Raw genomic sequence first — 15,238 nt, forward strand, 5'->3', positions numbered from 1 at the left:
ATTATTTGCCTATGGTTCCCACAACCCTAGTTATAGAGTTTAGTTCCTCATATCCATAAACACAATATTCAAATATATTAAACAAGAAGTCATGTACTTACTTTGATGAGAAAGAATAAAGTCTGAAAATTTGCTTGATTAATCAACAAGAGTTACTTGTAAGAATCTCCAATAATCAAAAACTCAGAAAAACAAAGTCTAATAATATGATGTTAAACCTCCCAGAGTCTAACCTCAAAAATGAGGTTTTTCTAACTATTTATAAAAAAATAAAAATCTAATTAAACAAGGATTCTAATTACTGGAAATCTGTCAAAACGCGGCTGGATCGACGGACCACGCGACGGACCGTCGTGGTCATGACGGACCGTCGTGGGCTCCGTCGCCCCATACTTGGGTGCAATTCTTCTGCTGCTTTCTTCATTCCCCTCGACGGCAAGTGTGATAGACCGTCACAGGCACGACGGTCCGTCGAGGGTCTTCATTACAAAATACTTCAACTTTTGGAATTTGGGTACTGGGATCACTTCTCTGATCTTCGCGACGAACCTGCAGAACGAACCGTCATATCCATGACGGACCGTCACAAGCTTCATAATCCCACACTTGGTCAGACTTCCCCATCTTCCTTCAGCAGCTTCTCTACGCTACCATCTACGGACCGTCACAAGCACGACGGACCGTCATAAGCTCTGTAGGTGGTCTCTTCTGCATTTTTCGCTCAAAATCTCCGCATTCAGCTTTAGACAGATTTCCTGCAAAACAAAGAAAAACTTATATAAAAATTAGCACAAAAAGGGCTTTCGGACACACTAAACTTAAGGAAAAAGTATTAATTATACTGTGAAACCACGGTATATCAGTAAGAACATATTACTTACTATTATTGTTGGTAGTGATAAATAATACACCTCTTGAACTGGATAATAATAATCAAGATATAGAATTCTCAGTGTAAAAAAAGAAAAAGACAGAGAAACTTGTTTAGTTACTTTAGGCAAATTATCGAACCCATTAACTATATCAACATAGGTACACTTCATATTATTTGAAATGAAAAGAAAAAAGAAGACTCAAATTCATAAAAATAAAGATGCCTAAATCAATAATCTCTAAAAAAAGAAAAGAATGGAAGTTAATATTTTCAAATAAATTCATAGTTTAACCTTCACTTTAGATTGCAAACAAAATCGAATTACATGATTTAGGATGATGACTGAAGACCCTTTTCGCTACTTTGCAATATTTCACTGATTTTCTATAAGGAGAGACAGAGTGGGGCAAATTCTAGTAGCAGAGAACGTGCTACTTCAACTTTATCTCTGATGACAGTTGATAAAAACTCAGTTGAATAAATTTTTAACGATATTTTTGTGCAATTGTGAAGAAAAGGGGAATGAAGCTATTTTTTGTACACTTTTACAGCACACATTCTTAACAATTGTGTTGACAGGTGTTTCCTTGAAGAATGATGGTGTTGCCACATATTTTCGTGGAGGGGAGAAAGTAGCAATTTTAGAATACCATTTAGAATGCTTTTGGTACAACTTTTCATAGCTGTGTTAGTCCTACCTTTATTGGTTTATATATAGGAGTAATAATACATTAGAGGATAATAAATATATAATAATTTCTATAGAAGTTCCTATATATTTACAAATAGGTCATTTTTCTAGAATACCCTCTCTATATAGAGTATTATTCTAAACCTAGGAATTTTAGAGTTTTTTTAGATTTAAGAACCTCTCTATTACTCTAGAATCTTCCTACTGACTAAGTGGAATGATGAAGTAAGGGTCATGTTATTTGACCTTTTTAAATTATTTCATTACTTATCAATTTATGTGTATTTCGCACAATCATTAAAAAAGACTATAAATTTTATATTATGTCTATTTCTCAAAGTAATACTACTCAAAAGGATTTTCTCATTATTAAATATTTCTTTTATGATTTATGTTAAAACTCAAGGCCTTTAACGTGGTCGATCGTATCTATAAGTATTAGTAACTAGTGAATTTATCCGCCTTCGTGCGGTCATAGAAAATTTAAATAATTTACTAAATATATTATTTGAATAGAAGAAATATTATATATATATATATATATATATATATATATATATATATATATATATATATATATATATATATAAAATTAAGTGTTTAATTGAAAATTTTAAATATAATTTAAGTGTTTCTTCTCACGTAAAAAGAATGTAAAATAATTGTAATATACCTTCCTATAAATGTAGAGTTGTATAATTTGGTTCAATAGGAAAAAAACATGATATTTTAATCATTCTTCTTTAGAAATGAAAGAACTTCTTGTAATTTATAGCTATTTTAATACAAATAACATAAATATACTTTTTTTCAAAATAAAAACAAATTAAAAACAATAGAAGAAGAAAGAAAGAAATATACTTTCAAATAATAGATTATATTTATTGGGCTTGTTAAATATAATTAATATACCTCTAATATAAATAAGTAATGGTTAGAATTAAATAGTGAGTAATGTCTTAATCGTGAAACTTCTACGTACCAATAAACGTAGAATAACGATTTTTATAACGTGAAAAATATAATCAACGTTCTTGTTATTAGAAACTTAGCCAACTAATTGTTGTTATAATTTCAAAATATTATGAGCATGTAAGTCAAAATGAACTCAAACAATGGTGACCTAAAATGACCTTGTCACAATCCCAAGATCACAAGTCATGATGGCACACATGATTCCAACCGATAGGTAAGCCAATCTCATATCTTTAATCTTTAAAGTAGAAAGATAAGCGAAAACATAATATCCAAATACTAAGTCATAAGTATTATATGCAGAAATCTAAAATACCATCCCCAAGATTTAGTGTCATAAGTACAAGAGCCTCTAAACTACAATACAAGCCTAGAATTAAATTATAAACCTAAACATAAGGATTGCTAAATACTAAAATAAAATGATAATCAGAGATATAGAGGGAGGTGTGGGCCACACAACCAAGTACCTCACAACATAATTCAAACACTCAGCTCTAGAAGCTTCACGAAGTACACTCGAATTTGAAATCCAATCTGCACCACAAAAGAATGCAGAGTGTAGTATGAGTACGAAATCGCGTGTACCTAGTATCTCATAGACCGATGATGAAGAAGTAGTGATGGGTGTTGACACCCATTATGGGACCTCCACCATATAAATTAATCATTTCGACTTTTTCGATTTCAAATGATTTAAAATAATTAGTTTTATAAAATTTTAAGAAAAAAAATATTAAGTTTGCAAGTTATTTGAAATAAGTTTTGTAACTTTTTTATGATATTAAGTAATATACATGTTTTATATAATTTTGTACGTAGTTAATATATTTTATAAACATTTCAAAAATCATCTAATTTTTTTTTTACTTTTAGTAAGTATTTTTGTTAAATTAGTTTAATTTAAATTATGGTTATATTTTGAATCACTAGTTTACAACTAAGTTAATTATTTTATTTCATTAAGATTAAAAAGCTCGTTAATAAATTAATATTATTTCATCTTTTAAGATTTAACCAAATTTGTAAACTTAATTCAATTCGATTATTTATTAAACTCTAAGATCTAACCTATCTTTGACTTCACCTTGTCTTTAACCCATCAAAAGAACAAACTTTAGGCCCTTTTTTTAAGAAAAAATTCAGCAGCCCAAGTTAGTTTCCCTCAACTTGACCCAACTCCTTTCCCCTTATCCTAAAAAAAACCCTATGCAATACAAAACCAAATTGACCCACTCACAATTCCGTATAACGCAGCGAATCGTGACCCGCCCCGATCCTATACGTTTTCTTCTTCACTGCGTACAACTCCTCTCCAACAAACGCGAATTCGCGAAAGAGCAGCAAGGGACGCAGAGTGCTCTGCTCTTCCTTGTCGTCTTCCTCAAGCGTATCTCCATAGTACCATCTCAACAACAAAAGGGCACGTGGAATCGCCTTGAAACCCTAAGATGAAGTCACGTTGAGAAGCGGGTACACTCGACCAATCCGAGCCATTGATTCCCTTTTCCTCTTCTGGAATGAGGCAAAGTCTTCATAAAAAGGTATTTCTCTGTAATAGGAAAGGAATTGAAGTTTGAATTCTAGATGGGACTTGAACCCATTTTCGATCTAGATTTTTTTACCCCAACTAACCCTAATTTCCTCCCTATATATCCCCATCTAAATGTTCCTTTGCGAGGTAGCACTTGGAGAGATTTTTGGTTGGCTTTTCTTTTTGTTGAAGAAAAATTGGGGAAAACGTTGAGGAAAAGTGGGCCAGTTAAAGAAACAAAAATTCAAAAAACTATCAGTCATATATATCTATATATACTTAAGGAAATAGGCTTGGGGAGAATCCAAATGTTTTGCTTAGTTCCTTGTTCTCGCTTGCCTCTGCTTAGCTTGTCAGATTTCTTGGAGTCGTATTTCGGTGGTGATGTTATCCGCAACTCGTTACTATTTCTTCGCTGCTCCGAAAGAGGTATGCTTCTTCATTTCGTTAGCAGGTTATTTTCTAAGTTTCAATTTTAGTCTACATCGAACGCCTAACTTGTCTCAAGGTGTTTTTAGTTGTCTAAGTGTGTTATATTAGCTTTTAATGGATGTACAATCATATCTTATGTTGTTTAGATCCAAAATGATCACTTTATGTATGTGAACTCATTTTTTTATTTGCGAAATCTACTCACTGTGTGATTATTTTTGGTTCAAAGGTCGAGTTCTTGTGATTTTGTCGAGTGTAGTATATGATCTCATTTTGGCACTTTCCTGAAACTGATTTGTTTACACCAAGCGTTCATGGTTAAAAATTTCTTATAAACATTGTATATGTGTTCCCTATTGTGGCAATAGAGTTTATAAAATGAATGAACTTATTTTAGCAATTTGATGGTGTATTACTGTGTGAGTAACTTTTTCTTGCTTTGGGAGTATGGTTAGGATTATTGTGTCTATGAAATGGTCTTGTACATGCTAGAAATGATTACACATCATTTAGTGTATATCTATATATATATATATATTACATCTCAAGATGATCAAGACCATATCATACACATCCAAATTAAGTGAAAATATCACTATAAAAATGTTTAGGTTGTCAAAACAGTTACAACAACCCATCTCCACCCATACCTACAACCTACACGATGGTGTCAATTCTTTGTCAATCATACCTATAACCCATCTCCACTGCATGCGACTAATAGTGTTATCATTTATGAAGGTCATGGCAGTGAGGGTAATCCGATGCTCAATATAGGACAATGAGTATGAACAACACGCTGCCTCACTGTCATTTCTGGGACTATCATTCTTCCGCTCATAAGTCCATTCATTATTGAGCAGATTTTCAGGAAAGTGGTTGAAATATCCACACTTCTTAAAAGATCTAGGAAATAAGTTCAACATAGAATCAATGAATAAAAATAACTCATCTTCTCTGTAGATTAAAAGGTTGCAATCATAAGCAATTATGTTTTCCTAGTCGATTAGCAACTCGAGAGAGACAAAATTCATTTTTTATCTAGATTTATTACGGTGTAGATTCTCTTGACCCCTGTCCATGGGACACTGTCGGGATAGGGTTTGGTGCCGGTGCAATCTTCCATGTAAAAATCTTCAAACACGTACATTCAAGACGATCCTTTAATGAAATAGCACCACTTTTCGAACTAGCCTCGCACAACTCATCATAGGTAGACTTCCAAAAAATGTAGAAAGTGAGGTCGTGGATTACGTTTGTCAGGTGATAGTGTGTGGGGTAATCTATGTGTCTTTTGTGCATAAGGCTTAATATTTCATCTACATCCTGCAATGATGAAAAAAATTAATAAATAGAATTGATGCAGCATGTTCAACAACCCTGGTCCATGCATAATTATATGGGAGCTATGGAAAAGAAGGAATTCAAAGAAATTGTAGGAACTTATACGGTCTTCCCACCACATATCCGTTGATGTCAACACTTAAAAACCCTCATTATGCAACTCATGAATGGTGTATATATTTCCTTGACTATCCTTTTTCTCTTAATTAGTGACTCTAGGTTATTCTTTTTCTTGGCATCTACATGTTGATAAATATCTACCGGTTGGAGTTTCATTTGTTGATCAGCCATCGTCTTTGGATTTTCGATAGTGTTTTCCGTAGCACTTTCTACTATCTTATCCGTCAGTCTGCTATTCCTTTTTATTGCATCAACACGAGTGTGAAGTCTCAAAGACAGATGATACCCCTTTTGGATATCAATGTCTTCACCTTGAAAATCAATGTTATGATGGCTTTATCTTGAGAATTTACCTTGGAAAACAATGTCTTCCACTTGAAAGCTCACCTTAGAAATCAATTTCTCGATGACTTCCTCTTGAGATCTCACCTTAGAAATCAATTTTTCGATGGCTTCCTCTTGAGAGGTCACCTTAGAGGTCAATTTGTCGATGGCTTCCTCTTGAGAGTTTACCTTAGAGGTACCATAACCACCACCACCACCACCAATATCAACCACATATAAATCTATTTTAGTGACTGTTTCTCCGGTCAAATACTTTCAAAGCTTAGGATCCACATTTTTTTCTTTCAGAGAAACAAATTTAGCAAGACATTCTATCTCCATCTCAGCGATTGAAGGATCTATCCATGGGTAAAGAATCTATACGAAAAATAAATATTAAGGCATAAGTATGAATAATTTTCCATAAGTATGACAATTGCATTAGTTGTGTCTATTTTTTGCAACTGTTGTAACTGTTTTGACAATTGTTGAAACACGAAAATAAAAAGAAAGGGTATATAAATATAAAATTGGATTTACCGAGTTAATTGGGGGTCTAAATAAATTATCAATTTTAAATAAAGCATTTTTCTTAGCATTGATCCATCTAAGAATCGTTGGACAAGTAACTTCTTGTAATAAGTCCTTAAATAGAGTCTGAAGATGTGAAATAGCTTCAAATGCCCAATCCTATTAAAATAATATCACCAAGGATCAAATTATGAATAATGAACTCAATAAGAATAGATATAAAAAAGATTGACTAAAATTTACCGTGAAAGCCCATGGAAAGATAGATAGATTGGTTCCTTTCCCGGTTGGGTTCAAATCATTCAAGAGATATTCAATGGTGACCCTGAATCTATCTCGACCACATGGATGGACACAAAATGTGTTGTAGTTGGCACATAGACTAATCCACTCGGGAGGAATATTATTGATGGATAACGCGCACAAAGAATAGCATGCACAAACCAAAGTAAGCACAAAGATTTTCTGCAAGATTCATCAACCTTTCAAGATTCTAGAAGGACAATTAAATTCTTCTCTTTGAAGCCCTTTTTAGTCAACAAAAGCAATTGTCTATGCCTATTAATAATATCAACTGACTCGGATGATTCCGATTGGCAACACTATGACAATTTAAGCCTGTCATAAATACAAATTCTTTGATGCCAAAGCAAACCAACATGCCACAATAGTTGACCCAAAGTGCTTTTTTTTCCTCAGTAACAATTCTTCACCGCAGAAGATGATACGTAAAATTCATATGGAACTGTCGGGTTTTGTTATTCGGCAAGTTTAGATACTTTTCAAATATACTAGACCGGAAAAACTTTACTAATTTTATTTTATGAAGAATCTTTACAAAATCATGGAATGGTTTTCCCATACTTGACCGAACAGTAATAGTACCTGACTGAACGATTCCATCCAGAAAGGATGATTCTTGATCACTGTATGCAAGTCATAATCTGAAAATTTGATGGTTTTGATGACAACCTCTGTTGAAAGATTGCCAAGAGGGGCATCATCTTTGATTTGTTGTACACTCTAGCCGACGAGTCTGGAATGAGACCCAGTGCACATATCCCAAAAAATCATGAGTTGAATCATATTTTACCCAATTCAAATATTATACTTATTAGAACATTATGTTAAATGGGGGTATGCCCTGACGGTCAAACCGGACCATTTTCAAAGTCAAAAGCCCTGAAGGAGGGATACAGCCTTTTCTAGACCACCGACTCCTTAACTAAGGTCTTTACGTACGTCTAGGAAAACGTTTAGCATTTTAGATGTCGAAAATCCAGATCACCAAAAAATATGGTGAACTATATCACATAACAATTGGCAAAATAGGAGGTATGCCTGCTTCAAGATTCGTTTGACATCGAAAGTGAACCAGTTTGGCCGTCAGAGTCTCCATAGCTGAGTGAACTAGTTTAGCCATCCAACCGACTCCATAGTTGAGGTATTACCAAACGTCTAGAAAAAATTTCGGCATTTTGAATGACATTAATCAAGATCACCAAAAAAGATGGTGAACTATAGCTCACGAAATCGGCAAATATAGTGTATGTCTGCTTCAGGACTCATTTGACCTCGACAATAGACCAATTTTTCAATGGATATAAAATGTAATCATTGAAAATTTAAGTAATCTTTTATAGAAAAAAATGCAAAATGCAAAATTTTAAATATATCGACGATTTATCTATACCTCGGATATATTCAATATAAAATATAATTCCTCAATCCATAGGATATATTAAGAAAAAACCCCAAATTCAAAATAAATATATAGACAGTTATCCTATCCATCGGTAAATAAAAAAATCCAAATTCAAAATATTAAAGATATCGACATGTGCCACTGCCGTTAATTTTGGAATCTCTACTACGGCCGTTGGAATATCCGTTGCCTCTGTTCAACGTGTTCACCTCTACCACAATTAAGGTTAGGGATTTGTATTTTTAGGTTTAAAGGGAGATTTAGGTTAGGGCTAACTAACCAAAATGACCACCAAGGAAAGTGTCGTGGAAAGAATAAATGAGTTGTTGTCTGAGAGATCCATGAGATCCTACATATACCTTGCCCTTCGTTCTTAATATACCAGCTGAGTAGTGCCATAAATTATGTCAATGAGAATGTACTGCAAGTAGTGAACGAATGTCCTAGACATGCACATAATATGTGGAAGTTTCTTGTTCCACATATTACTTTCTCTGCTCTTCCACTTTTCACTCTGAGGGATCGATATTTGTTGAATCATACAGCAAGGCAAGTAATAGCAATAACATTTTGTTAGAGGAAAGAAAAATCAAGATAGATTTGATAATTGAGTCTTCCACTTTATCTGTTTTATTTTCGATTGTCTTATAAACATTGTTGTTTCTAGTTCATTTCAATTTCCTTTCACATGTATTCTTGGTTAGCTCTAGTTTAGCTTGGTTATCAACAAAACACAAACTAGTGTTTAGCTTTTAATCTTATAACAAGTTTAAGATGTCTCATAGAAGATCAGGGAAAAGAGGTAGCACTGATTCAGAGTTTGAAGAGATGAAGCATAAATACCACGGAGATTTAAGAAATGGTTCTGCTAGGTTGATTAAAGTAGTGGATAAACCGATAAATGGTGTTGAAGAGCCTCTGAGAAGGGAAACACAAAATGCAAAGAACAGAGTGGCCAAGAATAATCTAATGGTTTTTCCTTGGATGGGGATAGTAGCCGATATTCCTGTTGAATATCAGGGAGGGAAGTGTGTAGGTAAAAATGGGACATATCTATAAAATTTGTGGATTGAGAAAGGGTTTAGTCCAATGAAGGTTCATACTTTGTGGAACTATAAGGATTACACCGGGTATATTATTGTTGAATTTAAAGGGGATTGGTCGGGATTGGTGAATGATATAACATTCGAAAAAACATTTGAACTAGATTATCATGGGAAAAGAGATTGGAATTCAGGAAGAGGTCGAGATAAGAAAATGTATGCTTGGATTGCATGTGATGAAGATTACTACGTTGAGTCATTCATTGGTACTTATCTCGTGCAATCCGAGCATACATTTTATGGAGATTAGTACCAATAAATGACCCTACGTAGTAATCTTCATCACGTGCAATCCAAGCATACATTTTCTTATCTCGAACTCTTCATAAATTCCAATCTCTCGTCCCATGATTATCTAATTCAAACACTTTTTCGAATGCTATAGCATTCACGAATCCCGACCAATCCCCTTTAAATTCAACTGTGGCATATCTAGTGTGCCCTATGTAGTTCCACAAAGGATGAACCTTCACTGGATTGAACCCTTCCTCAATCCACATATTTTTTAGATATGTTCCACTTTTACCTGCATCTTCCCTTCCTGATATTCAACAAGAATATTGGCTACTATCCCCATCCAAGGAAAAACCATTAGATCATCCTTGGCCACTATGTTTTTCACATTTTGTGTTTCGCTTCTCAGAGGCTCTTCAACACCATTAACCGGTTTATCCACTGCTTTAATCGACCTAGCAGAACCATCTCTTAAATCTTCGTGGTATTTATACTTCAGCTCTTCAAACTCTAAATCAGTGCTCCCACTTTTCCCTGATCTTCTATGAGACATCTTCAACTTGTAATAAGATTAAAAGCTACATACCAGTTTATGTTTTGTTGATAACCAAATTAAACTAGAGCTAACAACAAATACTTGTCAAAGGAAATTGAAATGCACCAAAAACAAAAAAAGTTTATAAAACAATGGCAAATAAAACAGATAAAGTGGAAGACTCAATAATCAAATCTAACTTGATTTATTCTTCCATCTAACAAAATGTTATTGCTATTACTAGCCTTGTTGTATTGAGTGATTCAACAAATATCGCTCAGGGTGAAAAGTGGAAGAGCAGGAAAGGAATATGTGGAAGAGAAATTTCCACATATTATGGGCATTTCCGGGACATTCTTAAAGTAGTTGTAGTAGATTCTCATTGACCCAATTTATGTCACTACTCAGTTGGTATACTAAGAAAGAAGGGCAAGGTATATGTAGGATATCATGGATCTCTCAGACAACAACTCATTTCTTCTTTCTACGACACTCCTCTTAGTGGTCATTATGGTTAGTTAGGTACATTGAAAAGGTTGCCGCAACTGTTCTGCTGGCCAAACATGAAGCTTATGGTTAATTATTATGTATCTAGTTGTGATGTATGCTACATGATTAAAGATGATAATGCGGCTTATCTTGGAAAAGGATACATAGCCTACATGGCATGTTAAAGGCCTCATCTTACAAGATTACTATAATTACAATAACGAGCACTCAAACCAAGCAAGTATGAATGACTCCAAATATACAAGTAGTGGCTATAACTAGGCAAATTTATACAAGATAGAGAATCAAGATGAAGTTCAAACATCAAGATGAATTATCAATACTTGGAAACATCAAGTTCAAACATCAAGATGAACATTGTAATAAACAAACATGTTTGGTTTCAATACCAAGAAAAATATCAACAAGGATATCAAAATATTCGGCAGACCTATGGTGATTATGCGATAGGATCTATTATATCAAAAAGATTACAATCAAAAAGGGATACACCAAACAATTTGAACAGTGCAATTAAAAAAAATGTTTGGTCTCAACACCACGAAAAATATCAACAAGGAAATCAAAATATTCGGCAAACCTATGGTGATTATGTGATATGATCTATTATATGAAAAAGATTACAATCAATTTCCTAAGGTTCAATAAGAAGCACCTAGAACCAAGCCATGAATAGCACAAGAAACAACAATTGGAAAAGCCAAAACATTTCAACAAGGAAAATGAAATACAAAATCATTTAACAACCATTAAAGCTAAAACCATATCACTGAATGCATGTTCTTCTTCTTCGCTTTTTAAACTTAAATTTAACAAGGAACCATCACCACTAACACCACCACCTATAACGCACCAAAATAAACTATGGTGAACTAGATCCTCGTGGTTGTTTCTTGATTTAATTTTAATTTTAAATGAGTTAATTTAGTGTTCTTAGTAAGTGTGTGAAGTTTGGTTAAGTTTGGAGGTCAAATGCCCAAGAACGTCCATGACGTTTGGAAGGTGTGCCTTAGGTAGCGCTTGTGTCTTGAGGTGTTTGAGTGAGTTTTATTTGTTAGTTTTGCTTGAAACTTGCATGAGATGTTCCTAAGACTTAGAAAAATTATTTTAGGGGTTTAACGTCCAGGAACGATCCCACATAGGACCCACAAAGGGCCATAGATGAAGGGCCCAAGACTTGGGCAAAACTGCCAAAAAGTATTAGCCATCAACGACCCTAAGGACGGTCTGTTGGTCCGTCGACCTAGGGCGTCGATTGGAATAGAAGCTCATGGTCTCCAGGATCCATTTGGAGCTAAGTCCCAAACCACGAGACCCTACCAACGGTCCGTTGATGCACAGACGGTCCGTTGGTGAAGGTCTCGTCTGTGAGGTCTGCCAAGTCTGTGAAGTTGCTGCGAACTTGGAGTGTTTTATGTAAATGCACCCCAAGTATATTAAAGACCCAAGGTGGATAGTTTATTATTTATTAATTATTTATTAGGTATATTAAAGTGTTCTAAACCCTAAGACCTCATTTTAGATCCCTCTTCCTAAAACCCAAAACCCCTCTCTCTTAGAATTCTCTCTCAAGTCTCCATGGAAGCTAGAAGTCAAGAAATGCTACGAGGGATGTTTATGGTAGTTTCTCCAACATAAATCTTTGTTATTTCTTCAATGTTATGTATGATATCCATCCTTGAACTATCTTTTATTCAAGGATCCCCTTCAAACTAATTTTCAAAATGGATTTTCAACCCTAGTTTATATTATCTTCAAATTTAAATATGGGCCTTGTATGAAAACGTTTCTAATGAATTTATAATGGTATTTATAATGTTATTTGATGATTTTAAGTTTAAAACTTCAATTAGATCATGTTAAGTCTTTTCATCTAATGTTGGCATAAGAAATTGGTTATATGAGCATGAACTGATAGTCCTTGAGATTTGATTTCTTATGGTTGTTAATGTTGTTTAGATACTGACCAAAGGGCTAATTTATGATTAATTATTGGATAAAATGTTATAGGTTATGAAATCATGGATTAAAGGATAAGTTGATTATGTTGTTTGGTTTCAATTTCAAATGCTCTTGAGTGGTATGGTCCACCTTCTTGGTAGCGGTGTTTATTTAAATGGTATGAATGTAAAGTTACTAGATTTTTGTGAGTGAGGCTATTAAGGCTTGCTATGTAATGTAAGATGATAAATATGCTATTCTTGTTAAATGTGCCTTATGAAGTGATTATGTGAAATAGGCTAGAGATTATGCTTAAATGAAGATATTCTTGTTAAGTGTTTTATGAAGCTTGTTATGAGAAGTATGTTAAGGATTATGTATAAAGGACTTATATGATTATATGAAGTATGTAAAGTGTGTGATGTGATGAAGGAAGGTCTAAGATTGTATAAATGAAACGTAAATGAAATGAAGCTTATGTGCAAGGTATGCTCACATGTACACACACACTCACACTTGAATGAATGAATGAACCTATTATAAGTCCTAAAGGGGAGTTTTGGGGTGAATACCCTTCATGAGTTGAGATGAAGAGTGTAGTAGCAACCCCAGTACATCCCATAAGCTTTCAAAGATAGGTCATACGATGAATGCCCTTCGTGAGTTGAGATGTGGTGTTCACTAGAAATCCTTAACATATAGTCTATAATGTTGAGAATCCGTGGGAAGTTATGCCTAGCACCGAGAGGATATGAAGGAGAGGTGGATTGCACTTCGTGAGTTGAGATGTTGTAAACCTATGTACCTCTTGAGATGAGTACTTCTCATTAGTAGAGAATGAGTTGCTTAGTAGCAATCTCCTTATCCCAGATGTAGCTATGGAAAAGCCATGTAAATACTAAGAGAATGACCTCATTCTAGGCAAGTGAGGATCCCTCATCCGATAGGGGTTAATGTTGGGATTCCCTGTCTAGCTCTCATGGTCTATGTCTTTTAAGCTAACTCCCACAAAATAAATAAACGTGCTAAGTCTTCTAAAGGAAGTTTCTACTTAGAGTAGGTAGTGGAATGGGATGCTATTTATCTATTGCACTAGGTAGGCAATCCGAAAGGGGAGTCTTGGTGAGACTTAATTGAATTGAATGAACTAAGTCTTCTAAAATAATGTACTATTTAGGGTAGGTGGTGGTATGAGACGCTATCTATCCATTGCACTAAGTAGGACCTTCCAAAAGGGAAGACTTGGTGTCAAACCTTCTAAAAGAATGTACTACCTAGGGTAGGTGGTGGTATAGGAAACTATCTACTCATTGCACTAAGTAGACATTCCAAAAGGGAAGACTTTTGTGGCTTGTTGGGTGTCTTTTGATGTCTTGACATTGATGGAGGGGCTTCTTTCTCCCGAGTTCAGTAAGCCGAAAGGGGTAGTCTTGAGGATTTCTTTGGTGTGTATTGAAAGAGCCATATGCATACTTCTTTTATGTCTTACCTTAGTGAGTCTTAGGATAATCCCGAGTTAGGGAAACTCTTACGGAAAATGAGTTCACTTTCTCTTTCGCTTGGCCTTGGAAGTTCACTCATTTAGAATAGGATAATTCATTGTGAATGTCTTAAATGACTAATTATTAAAGTTCAAAGTAGTTCACTGTAAGGGCATTTTTAATTCACTGTAAGTTTTTGGAAGTTACTGTAAAACCTTCTTTTGACTAAAATTATGTGAGTTCTTCTGTAAGTGTTAAATGATAGTTCTTATGATGCTTTGCTTATAAATTCATGAATGTTTTACTTAATTGGCATGAAATGGTATTTTACTAAAATGTCCCTTTTTGCATATGTCATACTTATTACATTGTTTTGTACTAACCTCATATTTTTATATACCATAAGTAGAGGTTGGAAACATTTTGAAGGTTAAAGTCTAGAAGACAGAGCTTGGGAAAGTTCCTCTCAAGATAAAGTGTGTCCTCATTTATTCGAGGGCATAATTCCTATATTCTTAGTTTCTTTATGTTAAGACTTATTTTGTCTTTTATTTCAATGTAAAGGGTCGTGTCCCTAAGTTATTTATGTCGTGTCTTTAAGTTTGGCTTGTGACGATAGGATTTCTTAAGTATTTATGAAAGATTTCCTTTTTATTGAATTATTCGTGAAAAGTTTTAATTCCGCCCTACTTTTCATGTCTTATGTAATAAATATTAGTTGAAGGGCTTGTACAATACCCCAAAGGGTCAAGTATGCCCGTCCACAAAACGAGAGTTCCTCCTAACTTATAGGAGGTACTTTCGGGTCGCGACACCACCAGTATCAACCACCATCATTTATCAAGGAAAATGAAATACAAAACCATTTAACAACCATTTCAGCTACAATCATATCATTGAATGC

General features: G+C 34.2%; 1 long non-coding RNA gene across 1 annotated transcript; it reads left to right on the forward strand.

The window, feature by feature from the left end:
* Window positions 1-3,742: 3,742 nt before the first annotated feature.
* On the forward strand, window positions 3,743-14,993 carry LOC109120493 (uncharacterized). The gene is made up of 3 exons (XR_002027899.3): window positions 3,743-4,084; window positions 4,226-4,503; window positions 14,744-14,993. It is a non-coding gene; the product is annotated as an uncharacterized lncRNA (long non-coding RNA).
* Window positions 14,994-15,238: the final 245 nt, after the last annotated feature.

This window comes from Solanum lycopersicum, chromosome 1 (assembly GCF_036512215.1).
Source record: "Solanum lycopersicum chromosome 1, SLM_r2.1".
Taxonomy (NCBI): domain Eukaryota; kingdom Viridiplantae; phylum Streptophyta; class Magnoliopsida; order Solanales; family Solanaceae; genus Solanum; species Solanum lycopersicum.